General features: G+C 45.3%; 1 protein-coding gene across 8 annotated transcripts in view; it reads left to right on the plus strand.

Moving 5' to 3' along the window:
• The window catches only part of NRG1 (neuregulin 1), a 493,798-nt gene that overhangs the window by 122,619 nt on the left and 351,078 nt on the right, over nucleotides 1–20,101 (plus strand). The window lies entirely within an intron of this gene.

Consider the following 20,101-nt stretch of genomic DNA (forward strand, 5'->3'; position numbering starts at 1 on the left):
TTGTAGTCCAACAACATTAGGAGGGCTACCAGTACTCTATATCGCACGTAGCTGTTCAAGGAAGGGAGGCATTTAAAAAAAGCAGCTCTGCTTTAGGGATTATAGGGACGGAAGTCGCCAAAAAGATGATTACCGTAAGCTGTTTATGTATGTAACGACAGTAGCTGGGATTTCTTTATGCACAAAAATGAAAGGAAGAAGTTCCCAGCAAAGAAGAATGCATAAGTAAAGTGATGAACTATGCGAAATTGGCAAAGTTAACAGTCAAAATAAGAGAAGCTAATGACGATTGTTTTGTGGAAGAATGGAAGCCTTTTTTGGAATATATATATATTTAAAAATCATATGATGAATTCGTGAGCAGGATTTGAACTACAAGCAACAGAAGGAATTAGAGATTATTGTATGGTGGTTGTGATTTGAAAGTGATTGTCAGGGTGCAGTAAGGGGGAAGAATTAATAACACAATGGAAAACAGGAGGAGAAGTCGATAAAACCAAAGGAAAAACATTATTGTGTTTTGGTGTGTATATGTGAAATTGTTGAAATTTAATAAAAATATAAACTGTGCATATATATATATATCCACTATGCAAGAACAACCCCTTTCCAAGAATCTAAGTACCTCTATAAATCCCAGACAATATTTCTTCTCATTATCTCAAACTATGCTATACTATAAATCAGGTCTGCACAACTTTCTACCCAGCCAAACATAGCCCACCAGCTATATATATTGTGACTGGCTCGATGTTTTGACAACTCCCTTGTTTTTGCAGGCAAGTTTATCTAGGCCTTGGGGTTAGGCTACCATGGTGTGGGCGGCGGTTGGCTCAGAAAGACAGCCTTTTAATCCTCAACCTGATTTACTGAACAGGGCCACAAATAATGTGCTTGGCGATTTACAGAGAAATGTAAGCCAAAAAGTGAGGTCCCTGCTCCAACGAAATTTCGTCCTCAGATTCAACAACAAGAGTAGACCACAGAGGGAGGAAGACCTGTGGGAAGGGGTTGAGATAGAGGAGCAAGGCTAATGCCGAATAAATGAGAGCAAGTTAATTATTAATTATTTTAAGATTTATAAACTGATTTACAGCCTGAGACCAATGTGGTGGGCAACAAGTTAAACATAAGATAAAATCTCCAAAGCACAAATTCTAAAAACAATTGAAACAATTGTCACAAACTCTAAAAACAACAAACCTATTCATATACACTGTTTTTTTTTTAAAAAAACAACAACACACAATTGCTACAGATGTACAGTTAATATTTTATAAGTGACTGGGTCACACCTCAGGGAAAGCCTTTAAAAAAAATAAAAATCAGAAGGTACCTAAACATTATGACGCTTGGTGCCTGATTCATTTCAGCTAGAGGACTGGGTCTGCGACATGAAAAGCTCCTAGTACCTATGGGGCATGCCGTATTCTCAGCAGTGCCCCATCTGAGGAGTGCCGTTGCTAGGCAAGAATATATAGGGGCAAGGCGGTCCCTTAGATAACATGGTCTGAAGTTGTTTAGGGTTTACAGTGCCAGAGGAAAATCTTGAACTCCACCCAGTAGCATATTGGGAATGTGTTTAGCTCCCACAGCAGAGGTGTTATAGGGCATTAACAGGACAACCTGTTCAACAATCCAGCTGCTGCATTCTGTGCCAGCTGCTGCTTCTGGTTTAAGGTGACACTTTGCTCCAGATCCCATATTGACCACGCCCAACAGCTTCATATAGGTGTTAAATAGCACTTGGGACAAAATAGTGCCCCAAGGCACCCCATAACACAAATGCCATGCCCCAACATTACAACAGCATTCTTTCCAACATTTCTCCAGTGAATTATTATACAGTCATACCTCATGTTGCTTCATGTTACGTTCTTGCAGGTTACGTCCCGCGGCAACCTGGAAGTATCGGAAAGGGTTACTTTTGGGTTTCACTGCTCGCGCATGCGCAGAAGCACAAAATGATGGCACACGCATGCGCAGAAGCGGCGAATCGCAACCCGCACGTGTGCAGACGTGCTGCTGTGGGTTGCGCTCTTTTCATGTTGCGAACGGGCCTCCGGAACGGATCCCGTTGGCAACCAGAGGTACCACTGTATGGGGAAAATAATAAGAATAAGAATAAGAATAAACAATTTTATTATTTATACCATGCCATCTGACTTGGTTGCCCCAGCCACTCTGTGTGGCTTCCAGCATATTAAAAAAAACATAATAAAACATTAAACATAAAAAAAATCCCTATACAAGTCTGCCTTCAGATGTCTTCTAAAGGTTGTATAGTTACTTATCTCCTTGGCTCAGGGGTCACGTAACTTCATACCCTCTGCTGAAAATAGGAACATCCTACCATACCCTCCAATGTTTCTCCAAAGAAAATAGGGACACCTAAGGAAAAACAGGAAATTCTGGGATCAAATCAGAAACTGGGACGGCTTCTGTAAATCTGGGGCTGTCCCTGGAAAACAGAGACAGTTGGAGGGTCTGCTACAGTCTGGAACCAACCCTATAGGTAACATCAGAACCATGGTAAAACAGTGCTCCCCAAACACCCACCCAACATACAGTCATACCTCATGTTGCTTCAGGTTACATGTTTTTGGGTTGCAGACCATGGGAAACCCGGAAGTACCAGAACAGGTTACTTCTGGGTTTCGCCGCTCGTGCATGTGCAGAAGCGCCAAATTGCACCGGCGCAGATGTGGTGCTTCAGCTTGCGAACACTGCGGGTTGCGGACGTGCCTCTGTCACGGATTACGTCCGCAACCCGAGGATCCACTGTATCCAGTCCAGGAGAATACCATGGTATAGAAAGCCACAGAGAGATTCTATGGATGTACTCATAGAAGTCAAACATATTGAATTCAGTGGGTCTTGAAGGTAACCATGCAGAGGATTGCAGCCTGAGGCTTTGTTTCGACTTGGAAATGCGTAGTAAGAAGTTAAGCCAAAGGTAATAAGCTCACCTGTACTACATCTGACCTTGCCAAATTTAGTCAGAAGAATTATAGTTCAAGAGTCCCTAAAACATACTTGTCCATTTTACATCTGGTGCACAAGGGCCATTAGGTGTCCTATGTACATTGTAAATTGCCTTTGTGGGAGCAATTAATTTACATATTTGGTCTGCAATGATATTTCCTGAACTGCAGTCATAAAGTTTCACTGAATGGCTTCTCTTTCAATCTCTCCCCCAGCCCTGTGCTCTTTCTCTTGTAATCTATCTTTTCATCATATAATTAGTGCACTTAAAATCCATTTCCTTGCCATTTCTTTCATTTATTACAATCACCCACTGCCTATGGAACAACTCCTGTTTAAAGAAGGGGTGTTTAACATTTGATACACGCTTTATATTTTCCATGTTGTATTCAAGAGACCTGGAACACAAGCCTGCTGGACTTTTTTTTGCAACAGTAGTAATCCTGCTTGGCATTTCTGCACATCATGACTTTACTGGCCCCTGGTAGCTCTGAGGTTACATATTTTGGTTTCACTCTGGTGGGCTTGGAGTGACGTGATTTCCTTCCTGCCACTCACCATTGGCCCTGCAACTTGTCACTCAGTGCAATTCCTCCTCCAAGGACGGAGAGGTGAAATACAGTGGTACCTTGGTTCTCAAATGCCTTGGTACTCAAACACCTTGGTTCTCAAATGCCGAAAACCCAGAAGTAAGTGTTCTGGTTTTTGAACATTTTTCGGAAGCCAAATGTCCGATGCGGTTGTTGGCTATTGTTTCTGGGCACCTTCACCAATCAGAAGCTGCACCTTGGTTTTTGAACATTTTGGAAGTCACCTTTCTGTTATGGCCACTTCTGTATAATTTCTCTGAGAAAAGTAGCAATTTATGTGTGCAGCTGCCACTCTCAACTAAAATGGCTACCTCTCAGCCTGGAAGTGAATATTCAGAATGCATAGAGCTTCTAATTGGGATAAGTAACAAATTAAAGGAAAATGCCTAAATGTGCTGCTAGCATTTTAAAAGCTTAAAGAGGAATCTTCCAGATTCCAGCCACTACATTTTCCTACAAAGTAATGCAAGTCTCATCTGATAAGAGTGGATCGTACTGCACCAAAGCTTATGCCAGGGGTGAGGAACTGAATCCAGTCAGTCAGTGGGACATGCTTTTTTCCACACACACCCATGGGCCCAGGTGTGACAGGTGTCAATCACCTGATGCCACAATGTCAGGTGGCCAATTCCACTTCCAGAGACACTTCCAAAATACTAGCAAGCAGCTTTATATCATAATAGATCTGTTGCCCTATTAGGTGCTGCAGGATTGCTATAACAGACCCAACACAATTTATCTTCCCAGGAAATTAAGCATCTCATCTCCTGAAACCAATTGTCTCATTGCGTTCATGGTTGTGGGTAGTTGTGATTCCGAGTCATTCAGTAACACCAGCAGTAAAGCCATCATCTAATTTCATACTGCCTGCCATGACTGAAAGCAGCAAAAGTTAGTATCTGGAACCCTCCTTTGGGGGGGGGTTGCAAAAGATGAGGAACACTAGACAAGGAGTTTGTCTGTCTAGTTGCTACAAACTGTAACCTGGGCATTCAAAATTCTGTCTGTGCTCTTGTCCTTTTTTCATGAAAGTCAAATATCCCAAATTGTAAACAAAATGTGGTGATTGACAGAGGAGATTGACAGTGATCAGCAAAGCTCTCTAGTGCCCTTAAGGCACTCCAGAAACTTTCCTACTAAACAACTGAGAATGTAAGCAACTGATATTGTATCCTCAAAAAGGGAAGCACTTCAAGAAGCAGGTACTGAGGTTTTCTTAATGACCCCACATACAATAAGAATTTGTCTGCCAGAGTAAATTGTATATTTAATGGACTAGGTGATGTGCTACCAACTGGGAAATCTGATGTGTTAAGCGTCTAAAGTCAATGCAAAGAGCACTAGAATGATATGGACTTTTGGAACTAAATGATTACGTTGGTTAAATTTGCATGCTACCACTGTTTAGAATTACACCATGCAGGAATGTTTTTTTTACTGCGTTTTGAAACCTCGGGATCAGAATTATTTAGCACTTTTATAGCAGAGTGTGGAGAAACCCAGCTGCTAGCATATATGCAAGCTGCAGTGTGGACAAAGTGTATATCCATGCAAGGTTTAATATGCCCCAAAGTGCTATCCATATTTAATTTTTTTTTAAAAAAAAATATATATGTGTACTGGTGCCTTCATTTGCACCTTTAGCAAGGTAATCATAACATTTCAACCCAGATTTGCTTGTGGGGTGTTTATATGTCTTCCTGTTAAGTCATTCATTCTTCCCACACTTCTCTGTGAATTTCCCTGTCATTTTCTTAATCCCAAAAATGATTTCTTTTTTTACGTAGATTTATTGCTCTGGAGTGACAAAGCCCTTTAATCCACTTTAATTTTGCAAACCTCTAATTCCAGTATACTCTTGAATCCTTGCTACAGAATAATGTTATGAATTTGCAGGCGGTAAGCTGTATGCCAGACATAGGCGCCGACTCCATGGGGCTTGAGGGGGCCCGAGCCCCCTCAAAAATTCGTTTGGGGGGGCTCTGCCCCCCCAATAATCTCCGGCGCCCCTCCAGCAGAGCGCCATCGCCACCCCTCCCCCAGCCCAAAATGCACAGGGTCGGGCTGCATGCCTCCTGCCCTCCCTCCCGAGCAAAAGCTCCACCTTCGGAGCTGATTAATAGGAGCAGCACGCTCTCCCCTATTCGCTCACGAGGAGGCGGCGCCACGTTATTTGCATATTCATGAGCTTATTTATTATTCATGAGCTTTCCCGGGCCCCCCCCCCCAATATTTTTTATAAGTCCGCGTCCCTGATGCCAGAGCCTGCCTTCTAATATCTGGATACAGCACTATACCCTCCAACATTTCTCCGATGAAAATAGGGACGTCCCATTCCATAATGATGATTTTTACATGAATGCAGAAGGAATGTTTGTCGTACATCTTGCCTTGCCAACAAATCAGAATGGACATTCAGTAAAGACTGGGTGCAGTCTAACCACTGCATAATCTTGCTGCATGCAAATCAGGGTGAACGTTCCGAAAGCAGAAAAAGCAGTCTTAGGAGAAAGGGGATTGTGGGAAACTTCATAGAGGGCAAATGGGACTGCTTTCAGGAAGGGAATAGCTGGAAAGCTGGGCTGTGGGAGCAAGGAGACCAGAATGGAGTTGTGGGAAGAGAAGGATATTAATTTGAACTCATGAAAAAAATATTTGCCTAATCTCTATTTTTTTAAAATAAAAAAATTCCTTCCAGTAGCACCTTAAAGACCAACTAAGTTAGTTCTTGGTATGAGCTTTCGTGTGCATGCACACTTCTTCAGATACACTGAAACAGAAGTTGCCAGATCCTTCTATATAGTGAGAAGGTGGAGAGGGGTATTACTCAGAAGGGTGGTGGGAATGGGTGATTGGCAGATTGCTGAGATGAGCCTGTTGATGACTCTTTTTTTATTATTACTCTATTTTTTTATTATTATTAGCATCATCGTCATCATTATCATCATTAAATAATTATTAAAACTTTATGAGCTGGGAGAAAAAAGGATTCAGGAGAACATTTTCCCTGCTAATTAAGCCATTTAGAAGTCGTTCATAGAAAATAACCTTGGCAGAATTTTATGTCAAAATTATAGCTCGCGCTATAACACTCAGACCAAGTCCCCAGTGCATTTATTTCATGTCATTTTTTTCCTTGTTGAATATCTTGCTACATGACCGGAAGAGTGCTCTGGGTCTCATTTAATAGTCCCAGAAAGGCTGGAGGAGGAAAAGCCACATCTTCTCCCCCCGAAGCGAAAAGAACCTTGATTTTTGTATGGCTGGCTGCTATCTCTCTTGTATACCTTTATGAAAACGGCGTCTCAGGGGCAGGGAGGCTGCATGTAATTGGCAGGAAAAGTCTACGGAACTGATGTTAACTTTCAAACTCGAACGACGGCTTGCGGGTGGGGAGGGCAGGTTAGGCCCTGATTAATGGCTCTCCTCTGCAGCGCTCAAGGCTGCGGTTTGGTGGACATCACAGATTTGCCTCTGTGTGTACCTTTGATCATGAAGCATGAAGGTTATTCCCTTGTGCATCTTGTGCCGTAAGCACATTCGTTTCTAGAACTGTAGATTCTTGCTGCTCCGTCAGCTTTTCAGCAGTGAAATTAGCTGTTACAAATGCAGTTGTAGTAGAGGTCATTTCATGTCAAGGGTGGGTTTCGGGAAGGGGGGGGGAGAAAGAGTTGTCATCTGTCTGCTGTGTAAAAGCTAAATGTATCATGGGAGAGGGCTTTGACAAGTCCGTGCCTTTTGAAAGTAGTAGCCTAACATTCTGGAGCAAACCCCCGTTGAGTTCCAGGGAGCTTTCATGATCTACATCCCTGGAGAGCATGGCATTCAAGTCAGAAAAATAAGTATATAGATAAGAGATTAAGTGTTTCGCCAATGCTGGGCTTGCAGAAATAAATGTAAAACCTAGGCTTAGCTGTTCATTTCTATTTATAGGCACTCATGCTATTTTATTTATTTATTTATTTGCTAGTACACTCTAATCTATGTGGATTAAAAGTTTATCAAGTGGTTTATACATTATTATTTTTTAAAAAATTGTGCTGCATCTGGGTTATTTGGGATGCTAGTTCATGAAGCCAAAAGAAAAGGTGCGACCTGTCAGTAGAAGGTCTGTTATACTAAGTTGAGCCTATCAGAGGTCCCCCCCCCCGACACCCAGTTTCTTATTTATGCTCCTTCAGTCTCATACCCTGCAACTGCACCAATCCATCCTGTATTCACTGCTTTTGGTCTCATGAGATTAACTATTAAGTTAATAGCTGCTTTAGAAGAAAACGAGGGGTTTGCTCCATGGATAGTGTTATGACTGGAGCAGCTTGCCTGCTGGGGCGGAGCCATGCTGAACTTCACCCCTCCAAAAAAGACAAATAAATGCATACAGATGCCTCCCTGCGGTCTTTAGGCTGAAATTGTGTACAGTGGTACCTCTGGTTACAAACTTAATTCACGTTTCCGAGCACAATTCAAGGTGTTGGTGCTGACCTTTAAAGCCCTAAACGGCCTCGGTCCAGTATACCTGAAGGAGCGTCTCCACCCCCATCATTCTGCCCGGACGCTGAGGTCCAGCGCCGAGGGCCTTCTGGCGGTTCCCTCATTGCGAGAAGCAAAGCTACAGGGAACCAGGCAGAGGGCCTTCTTGGTAGTGGCGCCCGCCCTGTGGAACACCCTTCCAGCAGATGTCAAAGCGATAAACAACTACCTGACATTCAGAAGACATCTTAAGGCAGCCCTGTTCAGGGAAGTTTTTAACGTGTGATATTTTACTGTATTTTTGGTTTTTATGGAAGCCGCCCAGAGTGGCTGGGGAGGCCCAGCCAGATGGGCGGGGTATAAATAATAAATTATTATTATTATTATTATTATTATTATTATTATTATTATTACAGAGGTCCGTTCTTAACCTGAAACCATTCTTAACCTGAGGTACCACTTTAGCTAATGGGGCCTCCTGCTGCTGCCGCACAATTTCTGTTCTCATCCTGAGGTAAAGTTCTTAACCCGAGGTACTACTTCCAGGTTAGCAGAGTCTGTAACCCAAAGTGTTTGTAACCTGAGGTGTTTGTACTGTATTTCTGCATCTGTGTTTCTGCATCTGCCGCTTCTTTCTTGCCAAGCAGTTGTCACAGTGAGTTTTCCTTGAAGGTGATACAGTGCTACTCATTTCCTATTTGCCACCAAGCTTCTCCAGCCAGCGAGAAATGCTGCAAGGCATAAAGTGAAGGCCCTTGTCAGTTGACTTGTTTTGGAAACCACTGAACCCCTCTTGTCAAATCATTGCTAGTCTTCTCACACACAGCCAAGCCTTTCGTGTTTTTGTTGAGGAGTCTGAGTCATGGGATATGCATCGCTGGAGCTGCTGAATCCCCACATGCCTCTTGCAGCCAGCCACCTCTATAATGATTTTACTTGGTAAATAAAACAAATGTGACTGCTTCTCAGTACCGGACAGCTTTGTTTTCAGTCAAAGAAGTGCTTCTGAATAGTTAGCACAGAGTCATATGGTACGTTTCCGGGCAGAATTCAGAGTGTTGGTGCTGACCTTTAAGGCCCTAAACGGCCTTGGTCCAGTATACCTGAAGGAGCGTTTCCACCTCCATCATTCTACCCGGACACTGAGGTCCAGCACCGAGCGCCTTCTGGCAGTTCCCTCACTGTGAGAAGCCAAGTTACGGGGAACCAGGCAGAGGGCCTTCTCGGTAGTGGCACCCGCCCTATGGAATGCCCTCCCACCAGATGTCAAAGAGAACAACAGCTACCAGACTTTTAGAAGACATCTGAAGGCAGCCCTGTTTAGGGAAGCTTTTAATGTTTGACAGACTATTGTATTTTAATATTTTGTTGGAAGCCACCCCAAGTGGCTGGGGAAACCAAGCCAGATGGGCAGGGTATAAATAATAAATTATTATTGTTGTTGTTGTTATGGGGAACAGGGTCTCTTCCCCCTCCCCATATTTCCAGTGTTAGGGAGGGAAATTTCCACATAAATCACCACAGTTTGAAATTGGTATATGGGTAACTGAGAAAAGCAAAGCAAAACCTCAGTCTAACTGGGAGAGTTATCCCCCACCCCACCCAGCTTTTAGTGAAAAATCTTTGGCTGTTGATGGTCACCGTTTTGGAATATATTAAAAAAAACCAACTTCTGAAATTGAATATTAGATACAGTATTTGTGTATTAAATAATCAGTAGTCTGAGGAAACAATGCTTTAACATTTAAAACTTCCCCTTCTTCCCCCAGTTAGGGTGACAGATTTGTCATTGATAGTTGGTGGTTTTCCCCCCAGATACTCTGAAATTCAAAACCGGGATGGAAATTAAGGAAATACAAGTAAGACCTGCGACAAGATATTGCTGTGTGGACTGTGCTCCTGTTCAGGATTTCCTTCTTCAGGATACTATATTCTGTGCCCTCCACAATTTTCTCTAAGCAGCAGTCAGTCATTTTGTGCCCACATACAGTACCTTGGGTGGTTTATATACAATAAATAAGCAGGGAGTGAAAATCGACATCAGGAACAAAGGGGAATAAAGAAAGACCTCAAAATCTGCTGCCCCTGTGGATCTTGCTGCCTGAGGCAGTTGACTCCTCTTCCCTTCCCTGACTCTGTCTGGCACTGGAAAGACTATAAAGATGGGTGCCAGGTGAGCCGCTTTGGAAGACTATTTCATAACTGGGATTGTGATTGCTGAAAAGGGGGCAAGTTCAGGAAGTATGAAGTTCTGCAGGCCATAACACATGGTTGTTGGACAGTATTCAGCTCAATAAGTCATTAGCTGGCCTGGTCTATAAAATGAAGCTTTGTCTATGCAAGGCTTATGCAATCTACAGGTGCAGTACATATTTTTGTATTCACTTTCCAGTGCCACTGTACTTCATCTTGCCCTGTCCATGCATAAAATATCTAACAGCCGAGGGTTCTTTTTCATGCTCAGTTAATGTCATGGGTTTCTTTGAACAAGATTGTATAGAATCCCAGGTTTTCATAGGGTTTCACTTGGATAGGTAGCTAATCTTGCAAATGGTTTCTTCTTTCTTAAGTTTGGATTTTCCTCCAGTTTTTTCCCAGTTCAGCCCACCAGCTGATTCTGCTGTCCTGAACAAGCAACACCTTCTGGTCAGCAGGTGGCACTAGACAAAAAGGTATTTAATAACAAGTGATGGTTCTCATAGCAAAGAAACCTTTAGATTTTTGCTATTGTAGTTCTTGGTTTCAGCTTTGTCAAAACCTTATTTCAGATGAACTGTGATACCAGAGTCTTGTACATCAATAAGGAGACACCAGGAATTGGGCAACCCTGTCATCTGCATGGACTAAGTTTCCAGAGAAATGAACATAATAGTTTAAAGCCTGACTTGATCAAAGCAAACAAAACTGTATTCATTGTGTGTTGTGGGTAACTGTTTAATCCTAAAATAAAAGAACATAAATGTTATTCATATCAAAACAGAATCTAGGAAAATAGGAGTGTTGCAATCACAGCCACCACTCGTACCCCCCACCCATAATGGTTTGTTACACGTTATCTCCAAGTTATCTCAAAAGTATCCAGTTTCCAGAAGCAGGTGATAAGGAAAGCTATCCAGTTGGAGATGAAAGCCTTTATATCTTCAAATAGGCTATCTTTGCTAATCATGGCGTGAGGATATTTCTTCACTTTGCATTTTCCAGACAATTATTGCTTGATCCAGACAGTTTTAAGGGATTAATTCTGGATGTAAAAGCAGCTAAGAAAGATTTTCCCCCTGATTAATGGCCCTGAATACTGATAAAAGGAACTGATAACACTAATAACCTGTCCATAAAGGAGTTTAATGACAAATCTAACCATGCAGGCAATTATGGAGGTAGGGGTGATTTAAAATGTTTCCCAAACACGTTTATGTGGGTGTTTTGTCTTCCTCACTATCCATATAGAAAAGCCAGTTCCCAACATTCTGTCACACTCTAATATAACCAGGAAACAGTAACCAGAATTAGGCTGTGCTGGTGAATGGTTCAGGCATATACTCCATGCCTCTCCTGCCCTTAAAGGCTGAGGTCAGGAGCAGTGTTAGAAACTCAGAGATATAAGTTAGGCACCAAATGGCCCCTTAAACCAGGATTACAGTCGCAGAACAGAATACCTTGTTGCCATTTGGGAGCTAGAATCATAGAATCATAGAGTTGGAAGAGACCACAAGGGCCATCGAGTCCAACCCCCTGCCAAGCCGGAAGACAGCTTCAGTACAATTTTTGGTTCCTGAAATTCATTCTGATAAAATATAATAGACGGCGTTCTACAGGATGTGTGTGTGAAAACAGTCAAGATCCAAGGATCCCCAGGCATAAACTTCCAGATGGTGGAGACATCAGGTGCCATCCTGGCACTCAAACATCCAAACTTGGTCACAAAGGATTGATAGCGAGGTGCAAAATGCACCTATTGCCTGGTGAATTTCAAACGCTGGTCAGGAGGGGTGGAGGGCATATTTAGTCTCACGCCAGTAGTGTAACTAAGGCAAGTCAGGGTCAGCCCTTTCCCTTCTGACATGGGTGAGAACTGACTACAACAGGACAGCTGCATGAAGTAGCGGCTCTGGAACTGCAGCATCTACTCCACTCAAGGTTGATTTTAATTAAGCGGTATATAAATTGTTGAAATAAAAATAAATAAAAGGGAGGCCTGCCAGAGATGGCAAGTTTATGAACCGTTCACATTTCTGGTTATGGAAGCTTTATGAAAAAGTAGTTCTGTAATAAATGTATTGGTATTGGGCATAAACATGCTGTAAGTGTCTGTATTTTTATAATTTGGGTACTGTATTCTGCTCGGTATTAATTATTTTTACATAATTTTCTTGCTATAATGGCCAGCATTAAAATGCAATGATAAACAGATAAATGAAAGGGGTGTAATAAATGAAAGAGCCGTAGAGGCAGCAACCCCAATACAAAATCTCAGCCTAGGAAATACCAGTGGGTACGCAACCCATTGTAGCTCTTCAGAGCACTTATTAGTTGTAGAATTTCTGTCCTGCCCAGAGGCTCTCAAAGTAGCTTACAATAATTATTAAAATGATAAGATCGATTGGGGGGGGGGGAGAGCACAAAGAAACAGAACTCTTCAGTACCATATGAGGTTAAAACAAGAGTCTAATAATTGTACAATCTGAAAAGGCCTTGGCAGATAAAGTGGTTTTCACTTTGCGCTGGAAAGTCCTCAAACTCATTGCCAGACAAGCTTCCCTGGGGAGAGGGTTAAAAAGTATAGCCCAATCTCAGATTAGGAGTGGGGAGAAATTAGGTTTGGTTTTCATTCTAAAGTGAACCTAACTAATTCACACTTGAAATGCAACCCAAACGTAGCTGTCTTTTGAACCCCACACTTCTTTGATTTTGTGATGCAGTACAAAAAGTGCAGCCTACAAAATGTATATATTAGAAGGAAATGTGTATTAAAACGCATGCAAAAAAATTGCATATATTAGTAAAAGCATACAAAATGCATTACTGTATATATGGGGAAATTGCTTGCAAAAGCATGTACCTTAGGCAAAACTGAACATTAAAATGCTGGCAAATCTTCCTGGGGATGGATGGATGGATAGATGATAGATAGATAGATAGATAGATAGATAGATAGATAGATAGATAGATAGATGATAGATAGTGATAGATCAGATTGATGTAGAAATGTCATTGTAACATCTTAATTTAGAAGCCTAAATTAATCCATCCCTTATCTCAGGTCAACCTGCCTCATCTCCCAAGGTGAACACATTGGTGCAAGGAAAAAATAGGTATAAAAGGAGAATTCCTAGTTTCCAAGATTTGTGGCAAGAACTCCTTGGGGAGAACCACTCGTATTTGTTAGTGAACAGCTGCTACCACCTGCCCCTTCCCAGAATGCCCTCGACACAGTGTCATTCTGGGGGGTTCTGGGAAATGAATGGCAGGTGCCATTCTTTTGTGGCGGCCACCAGACAACTGCTGTAAATATATTTACTGTTCATCCTTGCTGAAAACAGGGCCAGGGCCAGGTTTTGGGGAGGCCTGGGGTATCCCCACCCACTCCTCAACATCACTATTGCTACTGCTAGAGAAAGAGGGCACAGTGAGAAAGATTTATCACAGCTTCTAATTGCTTGCTCTTCTAATTGCTTGATCACACAGGATCAAACAAGATGTTCAACTTAATGCTAAGAGGGATGTGCATGTGTAGAAAGAGGTCTGCTCATGCAACTGGGCTTCCCCTCCCCTCCCCCCACTTGCCCTCTAAACACATGCTGGAATTTACACTAACAGCCCCCCCAAGCAGATTTAGGGGACGCAGAGGGCATGCAGTCCATTGTGTGAGTAGACTTGTTTCTATGCATGCAACATATTAGTTGAGTCCCACCAATTATTTTTAATATGTAGCCTGCATCTATATATATGTGTGTGTTCCCCCACCCAACTCTTTTTTAAAAAATCCATTGTTTTTCAATGAAGTTCATCTCAAGGAACATGAAATCCCTGATAATTCACCCACATCACAGCTCCATGCTTTGTGCTTCTTCTCAAACTTGCTACAGTTGTTTTCCATTTCGTCTTTCACATGGAAGATTTTCTAGCTACTGCAGGTGGGGGGTGGGGAATAATCCAAATAACAGTTTTTATTTCCTCAAAGCAGCAGCAAAAGAAAATCAGTCTCCTGGACTGTAATACAATTGCAAAATTTCAGGGCTTTTCCTCCCTGCTGTTCTCTCTTTGAACTTTTCACTAAATTACTATTGCGCGGACAGGCGGAGTCCCCAGATCCTGCACGGCCCCCCCTGTCATGTGGAATAACGACTCAAGACAACGTGCTATGGGATTAAATTGGCCACAACTTTATTAAATTTCAAATGTGGGTAGACCTTGGCTCAGGCATTGGGCGTTCTCCCTCCCTGGTCCCCCGCCGGGGACCTAGGGAGCATCAGGGTTATCCAGTGTGTGTGTGGGGGATGGGCCGGCTCTGGAGAACATATGTTCAAGCAGAGATGGCCGCCCCCGTAACGCCGCCGCCGCAGGAGAGAGCAATGACGACCTTTCGGTGTACGGCCAAAGCCTCCCTTCAGAAAACCCCTTTAATGGGGAACCCTGGTATCGCCGCCGCAAGAGGAAGATGGACAAAAGGATTCCGCCCAAGGCCTGATACCGCCAAAGTTGTGACGTTTTGCTACGGGAAAGGCGAAACCTGCCAATGCAGGGAAATTCCTTTCCGGCCCTTTAACAGCGACCTTAACGTAGCAGCGCCCGCATACCTGTGAAGAAACGTTAACCTGCAAAACCTGTGAAGAAAAGTTAACCTGCAAAATAAGACATTAACTGAGGGTGGGTAGGGTGGGAGAAGCTCTGGAGCCAAGTGAGGATTCCTAGGTAAGATCCTCCCTCTATTGTGTGGGCAGGTAATCCCTCCCCTACCTGGCCTGGTCTCCTTGGCAACGCTTCCCCCAGGTGGGATTGGACAACTGACTGAGGTAGGCGGAGACCTCCAGGTATCCCACCTGAGGGAAGGCAAAGCCAAGCCTATGCTGTTGGGGCGCTCCAGATCTAGGGGCTGCACGCGCCCGCGCAAAGGGCGCCCCCCGTTTTAAGTGGGGAGCGGTCATTGCGCGGACAGGCGGAGTCCCCAGATCCTGCACGGCCCCCCCTGTCATGTGGAATAACGACTCAAGACAACGTGCTATGGGATTAAATTGGCCACAACTTTATTAAATTTCAAATGTGGGTAGACCTTGGCTCAGGCATTGGGCGTTCTCCCTCCCTGGTCCCCCGCCGGGGACCTAGGGAGCATCAGGGTTATCCAGTGTGTGTGTGGGGGATGGGCCGGCTCTGGAGAACATATGTTCAAGCAGAGATGGCCGCCCCCGTAACGCCGCCGCCGCAGGAGAGAGCAATGACGACCTTTCGGTGTACGGCCAAAGCCTCCCTTCAGAAAACCCCTTTAATGGGGAACCCTGGTATCGCCGCCGCAAGAGGAAGATGGACAAAAGGATTCCGCCCAAGGCCTGATACCGCCACCCGAGACCGCAAAGATTGCGGTCTCGCCGCCAAGACTACCTACATCTGAAAAACGCCTTTGCCATCCTCCAACCAGTCCATCAGGCCATGCCTGATGTCGCTTAGCCAACGCTCATTGCCAAGGTCCGATAGGTGCACGCCATCCGGCCGAAATAGCTCCTGCATGTAAACTTTAATGTTGGGGTGTTTCACGACCCGACCTCCCATGCGAGTGGTTGCAGAGCGCACTGCCCTATTGATTTTTTTCCACAGTGTAATTGAGTCTAGTGGGTTTGATGTTGCCACGCCAATGCAAGCGTGGTAAAAGTTCGGACCAGAAAATCGTGATACTGGGGTGAGTGGCGTGTACGCTTTCCAGGTCTGCGATCGCTGTTTTGATCAGAATTATGCTTTTTTGCACGACCAAGTCATTTTCGCCGAGGTGGAGCACAACCGCGCTTGGCGGGTGGCGGAACGCAAGTTCGTGACGCAACCGAGGGAGCAGGGCATCCCACCGCATTCCACGTTGTCCGAACCAGGTAATGGAGATCTTTGGCTGCAGACCCAGATGTTCACCGCCTGGACCAGCAATGGCGTGGATGGCCGCCCAATGCACTATTCTGTGGCCGAAGATCCACACATGTTTGGGGGTTGAGTCTGAAAGAAAGGATTATATGGTATCTGTCAGTGCCTGCTGGTTGTGTCTAATGTAGCCTTTGAAGGCAGCTGAACGCCACCGCCCCATTGTTTTTATGTGTTCGGCCGGGAGGCCGCTCGCAGCTGCCGTGGTTGCTGCACCAATGCGAAAAGAATGCCCGGAAAATTGTGCCGGGTCGCCTCCACAGGCATGTATGGCCTTACGCAATATTGAGACAAATTGGCAACGGGTCATGGGGCGGCCTGATGCATGAATGAGGAGGGGGCCTGGTCCCGGAGGGCGTACCTTCAGGAATTTTCGTGTGTCCGCGACGGGGCATGGTCCAGTGTGTGGGGAGGAGGCTAGACTTAGCGTGGAACCCCTGCCCAGTTGATCGGTTTTGGAGCTTCGGATTTTGACCTGTATCATGTGCTTGTCAAGGTTGATATCAGCCACAGACAAGCCCCTGCGATGAGGTGACAGTGTGCCCCCAACGCACTCTCCGATACGGAGCGCACCAAAGAAGGCCAGGGAGAAGGCCGCCCTGAAGAGCCTAACCTCATAGTTGGACCAGCAAATGCTGGGGAGCGCATCCCATATCGTCTGGAGGATCTCAATGGTTACTGGCCTCCTCTTATCTGGAATGGGCGGGTGGGAGCGACGCCACCCTGCAATAAGCTTCCTTACGTGGAAAGTGTTACAGGGGTCTGGGAACCAAAAACAGTTGCTGAAGTATGAGATAGCGGCCTTGTGCAGGCTGATGGTCTTAAGGGCCATGCCTCTACGCTTTAGGTGAACCAAATATTTTAGAACATCATGCTCCTTAGCAGCACGTCTGCGTCGTAAACCAAACTTATCTCTGAACCCCTCGAATTGGGACCATGCTCTGGTAGAGGACTGCAATGTTGATGGTGCAAGGGCGCTCAGTACTCCTGCTGTCACTTCTCTCGTCCAAGTTCCCAGAGGTCCTCCGGAAAGGCTTCTGGGAGTTGATCGGCCTCGGGTGCTAGGTCGCGAAAACGCTCCATCTGAAAGCGAGACAGGGCATCTGCAATGTCGTTATTGAGGCCGGGGATGAACCGCGCGGAAAAGGAGATGTTACCTTTCAGACATTCCAGCACGAAGAGGCGGAGCACGCGAATTACCCTGTTGGATTTTGCAGATTGCTTCGCGATGATTCTTACCACCGCCTGGTTGTCCGACCAGAAGCACACCCTGGTGTCCTTGAGGAGGTGCCCCCAAACCCGGAGAGCCACTAGGATTGGGAAGAACTCAAGAAAAGTTAAATCGCGTGTAATGCCCTCCGCGTGCCAAGCTGTCGGCCACGGCTGCGCACACCAGTGACCCCTGAAGTAGACACCAAAGCCAAAGCGACCAGAGGCATCGGAGTGCACCTGTAGCTGTTCCTTAGGCAGCAGCCAATCTTGCCAAAAGGACACCCCATTGTAACTTTCCAGGAAGGTCAGCCATATTTTGAGGTCCTCCCTTATGGTGTGTGTGACCCTAATGTGGTGATGGGGGGCACCACCGCCAGCCGTGAGGCGGGCTAGGCGTGCGCAAAAGGCGCGACCGGGCGAGATAACCCTGCATGCAAAATTGAGGTGTCCTAGGAGTGTCTGGACCTGACGCAATGTGGTCTTCTTCTGGGCCATCATGGTAGTTATCAATTCCCGCAGCGTGGCGAGTTTGGCCGGGGGCAGGCGAGAGGTTTGACTGACAGAATCCAGTTCAATACCCAGATATGAGATGACAGTGGTTGGACCTTCGGTCTTGTCTGCTGCCAGTGGAATGCCTAGTTCAGCCGCCAGCTGAATGAAGCATGCCAGCGCCCTAGCGCATGCGTCTGAGCCCGCTGGCTGCACGAAAAAGTAGTCATCCAGGTAATGGGAAATGCAGTGGGACCCCGACCTGCGTTTCATGGCCCATTCCACGAATGTGCTGAAGGTTTCAAATGCAGCGCATGCGATGGAACAGCCCATGGGCATAGCTTTGTCAAAGTACCATTGGTCCTGGAATTTGAAACCTAGCAACCAGAAGTCCCTGGGGTGGACTGGTAACAGACGGAAGGCTGATTCGATGTCACATTTTGCCATGAGTGCGCCCGGGCCACACTCCCTAACCAGCCTGATTGCCTGATCAAGAGATGCATATTTGACTGAGCATTGTTCTTCGGGAATGGCATCATTTACTGACCCACCCTTTGGGTAAGAAAGGTTATGTATTAATCGAAACTCGGCTGGTGCCTTCTTAGGGACAATACCCAGTGGGGACACTATGAGGTTAGGAAATGGAGGTTCTGTGAAGGGACCTGCCACTCGCCCCAGCAAGCATTCTTTGGTGATCTTCTTCTCGGCAATGTGTGGCATATCTCGGACAGACTTTTGGTTGGGAGGATTGGTGCATGAGGGGGTGCCTACCACTGGGATGCGGAAACCTTCCTTAAAACCCTCCTCAATGTATTTTGCTGCCTCTTTATTGGGGTACTGGTGTAACAATGGCAGCATTGCTGATAGAGATATGGGTGAGGGGGCTAGGGAAAGGAGAGCACTATTTGCGGGCATTGTTCTTGCTTTGCTGAGCGCCAGAGGGGCCTGTAGAGGCTCCGGCCTCTCTTTTGTCTTGAGATGTGCCTGCGCCTGATCCGCGGGGGCCTCGAAAAAGCTTCTTCCCCCGAAAACATTTCATGGTGGGGTGAGATCCACCACAGCGCTCGCATTCATGAGCAAAGCGACATTTTTCTCTGAGGCAGGAGCCGTTGTTATACTCCCAGCAAGATCTCTTGGGGGCCTTGGATTGATATTTGGACTGTTTCACATTGTCGGGCCCTTTCTTGAAGAACGGGGCAACCAACTCAGACCACACATCATCATCTTTGATATCCCATCTAACTGTGTCGTCCTCTGCCGCCCGTTCCCTGAATGCCTGGTCATAGGCGAGTGCCGCCTCCCCCCCAGACATGGCTTCAGCCTTTAGGATGATGAGTAGGTAGAGAAGCTCTGGAGCCAAGTGAGGATTCCTAGGTAAGATCCTCCCTCTATTGTGTGGGCAGGTAATCCCTCCCCTACCTGGCCTGGTCTCCTTGGCAACGCTTCCCCCAGGTGGGATTGGACAACTGACTGAGGTAGGCGGAGACCTCCAGGTATCCCACCTGAGGGAAGGCAAAGCCAAGCCTATGCTGTTGGGGCGCTCCAGATCTAGGGGCTGCACGCGCCCGCGCAAAGGGCGCCCCCCGTTTTAAGTGGGGAGCGGTCATTTTCAGATCTCTGGGGGAAAGATCTGGCAAGTTACGATGACATCTCTTGGCAAGCACTGTCTTCGGAAGCGTGTACCTGTCAAAATATGTGATGAATTCAAATGGCCTCAATGGAAGGAAATGTCATTCGATTGTCATCATGACAAATTATATCTCTGCATGTAATGGATAAAACTTTATCCCAAGAATCAAGAAACTTTATATATGTGTGTGTGTACACACACACACACACACACACACACACACACACACACACAGATTATCCCCCCAGGGGTTGGCATTTGCAGGGCTGGGGCGGGGGTACTGTCTTTGAAATTACTCTCCATTCCTCTGACATGGCCAGACTTCTTTCTCTGCTGCTGCTTCTCAGCTGATTTCTGTATCCTGTAACAGTGTTCGGTTCTCTATTTATTTATTTACTTGTTTGTTTGTTATTATATATAATATAATAACAAACAAACAAATTCACAAGTAAATAAATAGAGAACCAAACACTGTTATTACAGAACCCTATTTTTTGTAAAGTTAATTATTATTTCCATTTTATAATGTACATAAAGCAGAGAGAACGATTCTAACAATGGACAAAAATTGAAATATGAAACACAAAACTATAAAATAGGCATTTAG

This window comes from Podarcis liolepis (genome assembly GCF_965112155.1).
Source record: "Podarcis liolepis genome assembly, chromosome: 17".
NCBI lineage: Eukaryota > Metazoa > Chordata > Lepidosauria > Squamata > Lacertidae > Podarcis > Podarcis liolepis.